This window comes from Bos mutus, chromosome 15 (genome assembly GCF_027580195.1).
Source record: "Bos mutus isolate GX-2022 chromosome 15, NWIPB_WYAK_1.1, whole genome shotgun sequence".
In the NCBI taxonomy this organism is placed as follows: Eukaryota; Metazoa; Chordata; class Mammalia; order Artiodactyla; family Bovidae; genus Bos; species Bos mutus.
Window position 1 is genome coordinate 58,928,346 of NC_091631.1, and position 6,133 is coordinate 58,934,478.

The following is a 6,133-nucleotide window of genomic DNA, read 5'->3' on the forward strand; positions in this document are numbered from 1 at the left end:
AATTTCCAGTCCAGATCTCTCTTCTGAACTCCAGACACATTTAGTCAGTTGCTTACACAATACAACCACCTGTTCCAGTTACTGTACTGTCTAACAAGTCATCCCAGAATTTAGTGGCATAAAACAACCATTGTTTGGTCAGGAGCTCAGGGCACTGAAACGACAGCTGTTTCTGCTATATGATGTCTGGGGACTCAGCTGGGTACACTTAAAGGTTGGAGGGAGTTAACAACTGGTGGTTGGAATCATCTGGAAGCATCTCCACTCTTATATGTTCGGTGGTTGGTGTCTGTGATGATGTCACACGTCCATTGGCTGGAACCTCGTCTGAGACTGTCAGCCAGAGTACCTACAAAAAGCTTTTCCATGTGTTCTGGACTTCCTCACAACATGGCAAGCTCAGGGCCGTTGTACTTCTTCCATGGAGGTCAGGAATCCGAAGGTGGATGTCCCAGGACTTCCCTGGTGGTCCAGTGGTTAAGAATCTGCCTTCCAATGCAGAAGACACAGTTCGATTCCTGGTCAGGGAACTAAGATCCCACATGTAGTGTGGCAACTAAGCCACAATGCAACTACTAAGCCTGTCCACTCTGGAGCCCACATGCTCTAGAGCTCACACCACAACAAGAGAGAAGCCAGCACACCATGGTGAAAGATCCTGTATGCAGAAACAAAACACCGCATGCTGCAACTAAGGCCCCTTGCTAAGTCACTTCAGTCATGTCCGACTCTGTGCGACCCCACAGATGACAGCCCACCAGGCTCCCCCATCCCTGGGATTCTCCAGGCAAGAACACTGGAGTGGGTTGCCATTTCCTTCTCCAATGCATGAAAGTGAAAAGTGAAAGTGAAGTCGCTCAGTCGTGTCTGACTCTTAGCGACCCATGGACTGCAGCCTACCAGGCTCCTCCATCCATGGGATTTTCCAGGCAAGAGCACTGGAGTGGGGTGCCATTGCCTTCTCCAAACTAAGGCCCCATATGGCCACAAATACATTAATTTTTTTTAAAGGTGGATGTCCCAGCTAGCGATGCAGGAGCTGTGTTTCCCCTTTGTGACCTAGCCACAGAAAACACTCACTGTCACTTCCATCACTTTATATTGGTTACAAGTGGGGGGCTCAGACTCCACCTGGTGACTGGGGAGCCACCAGTCTGTAGAAGAGCATCGAAGAGGTAAGAGGTATGGTTGCAGCCCTCTCTGGAAAGTACCATCTGTCTCATCACTCCTCTCCACCCATGGCCTCACACTCCATCTGTACGGATATATCACAAACCGCCTTTTCCTGCTATCTTCAGCCCCCACCACCGCTTGATTTGTTATCTTTCCACTTGTCCTTCCAGCAGCCTCATTTAGATGTCACTTCTTACAGATGTAAGTCTTTGAGAGACCCAATGTCTACCACCTCACCTTGCTCTCCTCCGTGTTGGTCCCCTTCACTTACCCAAAAACTGGATGTGGGACAGGCACCTCTTAGGCTTGAACTCTGAGTCACTTCACCTGAGCTCAAAGCCTGGTTCTGCTGCTTGCTAATTGTGCAAACTGGAGCAGTTTGCTTAACTTCATAAAACTTTATTTTCCACATTTATAAAATGAAGGAAATATTATATTACCTTAAGGGCTGAGGATTAAATGGAATGGTGCAAGGATATTGGCTCATAGGTGCTTTAGTAAAAACTAGATATTAGCATAATCCTGAGAACAACTGCACACGTCAAAGATTAAGAGCTAGTGTTGTAATGTAAATGTTTCCTCTCTAGATCTAAAGAGCTACATTGTTTTTAAAAATTCATGGATAAGGATTATTTATTTCCTCTTTACTAGGAAACTGAGACAACATAGTTAAGCCACGTGTCTGAAGTCAAGCAGCAACTCTCAGTATCAGAGCAGGACTCGGGCTCTGAACTCTGAGGCCCTTTAAAAAAAAAAAAAATGCAGAGAAAAAGATATAAACGTCTTGAACAACATTTAATAAGAGGTATCTATTGTTTATATTTTTGTACTTCATTGTTTTAATGGATGTAATTAACATATATTCACTTTTAGGACAGCCATTCTTAGCTGCAAGAATATAGGATGTTCCAAGTATACCTCATTATTTCTCACCAAACATATGCCTTTACCCCACTAATGTGAGAGAGAACTGGTTGGTTTTAAAAGACAGAGGAGTGTTTGCTTCAGCAGCACATACACTAAAATTGGACCGATACAGAGAATATTAGCACAGCCCCCATGCAAGGATGACATACAAATTCATGAAGTGTTCCTTATTAAAAAAAAAAAAAAAAAAATTCCTCCCCCTTCCCCCAAAAAAGACACTGGACCTGGCTGGTGTCTCTCCAATGAAGGGCATCGCTCCTTCTGCTTCCACCACTGAACCAAGGGGAGCAGCAATTCAGCATTACTTCCCACACAGGACTTTTCTTCCTCTTCCTGACTTCATTAACCCTCGTGCTTGCTGTAAGGTGCAATCTCCATGTGTGGTTTGGGAGATGAATACAGGGTTCCCCAACATCGTCCTTGGATAGGAAATAAACCCTGCTGAAATGTTCGCAATGAAAGAAGCACATTCTTGGGTTGATTTGAAGGTGGTATTTTAGGTTTTGTGGTGTTTTTTTTTTTTGGTTTGTTTCTGTTTTTGTTTGACTTCTTGAGTTTTACTAACTGGCCAGGACGTTAGTATTTACACAATTTTTGTGGACGGGTTGTTTGTTTTATACATCACTATGCCAGGAAAGAAGCTTTCAGTGTTGTTTAAATGCCATATAATAAAATGGGCCAAAATTCCATCTGCATACCTGTTTGAGCCAAGTACAGGGAATAAACAGGAGTGATTAGAAAACATGATAGGGGCATAGGTATTGGCTGAGTACATGGATGGAGCCATTCAAAGAACAGAATGAGCTCTCCATGTGGGATTATTCAATCAGTGGCTTACACAATCAGAAAATTATAAGAAAGATTCAAAAGTCAGAAAACAGCTGGATTAATATATCCTTTTCCAAGATTTCATAAGAAACCATCCAGGAAGAACTCTGCCAGAACTGGTGAACAGTACCCAGCTGTGTTGTCTCAGCCCTAGAGAGAAGAGATCTTACAGACCCATCTCTGTGGCTGAACATTTTATAATAGTGAGTAGTGGGACGTGGCCACAGAAAGAAGAAAACCCAGAAAATGACATATTTTATAGCTGCTTGCATCTTCACTGATACGTAAAGAGAGACTACATGGTAGAATTCCCTGACTCTATTCTTTCAAATTCAGAATATGTGCTCCGTGCAACTAGAGATTATCACACTAAGTGAAGTCAGAAAAAGAAAGACGAATACCGTATGATATCACTTACAAGTGGAACATAAAATATGACACAGATCAACCTGTCTGTGAAACAGACACAGGATCGCAGACTTAGAGAACAGAGTAGTGGTTGTCAAGGGGGAGGAGGTTGGGGGAGGGGTGCAGTGGGAGGTTGGGTTAGATGATGTGAACTTTTATATCTAAAATGGATAAACGGCAAGGTCCTACTGATAGCACAGATAAACCATGATGAATGGAATAGAAAAAGAATAAAAAAATAATGCATATTATAACTGAATCACTTTGCTGTACAGCAGTAATTAACACAAAATTGTAAACTAACTATACTTCAATTTAAAAATTTTAAAAGAACAAAATGTAAGCTCTATCACCAAAAGTGTGCATTTGTCGTTAGTCAGATCCCTTCAGTATTCAGACTAGAGATGTGTTAATGGGTTAACAGAGGAGGCAAAGCAGATCAAAAAGAGTACACACCCAGGAAGTTAGGAAAACTGGGGAGCAGGTACAGAGACATTCCAACCTCATCTGTTTAAAATATCCATCCTTAATAGGGAACAGTGTTTGGCAACCTGGGCCAGGACCCTGTGTGCCTTTTGTTCAGAGTAGAAAAGTTGGCTTCATACCTTAAAACCAGGACCCACTGTGCCTAGATATTAGCATAAACAGTTTAACCCTGTTTAAAGTGGGGATATGGTCACAGAATTTCAAAGCCAAAGAGGAAGTAGCAAAACATTTAATTCAATTACTTTGTTTTATAGGTTTCAGTTTAAAAGTCACTTCCTCAAATAAGCCTTTTCTCTTTTCTGGACTAGATTAGGTCTGTAGTTGTATGGTCCACAGTATACTGTACTTTTACTTCCTAGTATTTAATATGACTATAATGAAACAGTGAATTGTGTAAGAATTTGTGCAGTATCTCTACCCTCAATAATCTTTGTATTTTAAAAGGGAGAGGATTGTGCCTCTTTGCTAGCCCACATATCTCCACATCCTCAACAAAGCACTTAAAACTTAGTAAGTACTGACTAATATTTGCTTAATAAGCTAATTGAAAGCTAAGCTCAGATAAATTAAGAGAGAAAAATTAAGTGAATGTCACAGCCCCAACATTCATTCCCAGCCCCCAGTTCTGTGTTGCAGTTTGGGTGCAAAGAGGTAAAATGAAGGGGAATTTGGGAAGGCTGTCTATTACCCTGAGCTTTCTAAGAGTCTAAGAAACAACAAAGTATGAACATTTCATCTCACCCCATCTCACCATATTCCCCATGTTACTCATTCAATAAATATTTCTTGAGTGCCTAAGATGGTCAGACATAGTGAATGCTGCAGATACAAATAATGAGAAAAATGCAGACAAAGATGGTTCACTTCTTTCTGTCTACCTGTAACCAATCTGCAGTAGCAATTTGTAAATTTAAAATCTTTCACAAGTCAAAGCTAAGGTTTCATGTGGCCTTCTATGTTTAGGAACCCATAGAAACAGGTTTATGAAGCACTCAATAAAAAGATACTCTGACACAATCCCAGTAGCCAATAGAATAAACATTAGCAGGATTTTGGCTGGATACCCTATGTTGTAATAGGATATACCCAACTGAATGCAGTTTTAGAAAATAGCAAGGAAAGATAAAAGGGCCTCCTTAAATGAACAATGCAAAGAAAGAGAGGAAAACAATAGAATGGGAAAGACTGGAGATCTCTTCAAGAAAACTAGAGATATCAAGGGAACATTTCAAGCAAGGATGGGCATAATTAAGGACAGAAATAGTAAGGATGTAACATAAGCAGAAGAGATTAAGAAGAGGTGGCGAGAAAACACTGAAGAACTATACAAAAAAAGGTCTTAAAGACAGGGATGACCATGATGGTGTGGTCACTCACCCAGAGCCAGACATCCTGGAGTGTGAGGCCAAGTGGGCCTTAGGAGACACTATTACAAACAAGTCTAGTGGAGGTGATAGAATTCCAACTGATCTATTTAAATTCCTAAAAGATGATGTTGTTAAAGTGCTACACTGAATGTGTCAGCAAATTTGGAACACTCAGCAGTGGCCACAGGACTGGAAAAAGTCAGTTTTCATTCCAATCCCAAAGAAGGGGAATGCCAAAGAATGTTCAAAATACCATAGAGTTGAACTTATTTCACATGCTATTAAGGTTATGCTCAAAATCCTTCAAGTTACTCTTAAGCAGTACATGAACTGAGAATTTCCAGATGTACAAACTGGGTTTCAAACACCAGAGGAACAAGAGATCAAACTGCCAACATTTACTGGATCATGGAGAAAGCAAGGGAGTTCCAGAAAAACATCTGTTTCTGCTTCATTGCCTACACTAAAGCCTTTGACTGTGTGGATCCCAACAAATTGTGGGAAATTCTTAAAGAGATGGGAGTATCAGACCATCTTACCTGTCTCTTGAGAAACTTGTATGCAGGTCAAGAAGCAACATGTTTGTTAGAATCAAACATGGAACAACAGACTGGTTCAAAATTGGGAAAGGAGTACATCAAGGCTGTATATTGTCACCCTGCTTATTTAACTTCTGCACCAATTACATCATGCAAAATGCTGGGTTGGATGAATCACAAGCTGGAATCAAGATTGCCAGGAGAAATATCAACAACCTCAGATATGCAGATGATACCACTTTAATGGCAGAAACTGAAGAGAAACTAAAGAGCCTCTTAATGAGGGTGAAAGAAGAGAGTGAAAAAACTAGCTTGAAACTCAACATGAAAATAACTAGGGTCATGGCATCTGGTCCCCTCACTTCATGCCAAATAAAAGGGGGAAAATTCGAAGGAATGACAGAT

General features: G+C 40.9%; 1 non-coding gene across 1 annotated transcript; it reads left to right on the plus strand.

The window, feature by feature from the left end:
* Positions 1–2,168: 2,168 nt before the first annotated feature.
* On the plus strand, positions 2,169–2,275 carry LOC138991054 (U6 spliceosomal RNA). The gene has a single exon (XR_011467102.1). It is a non-coding gene; the product is annotated as a U6 spliceosomal RNA (small nuclear RNA).
* The last annotated feature ends 3,858 nt before the right edge of the window (positions 2,276–6,133 follow it).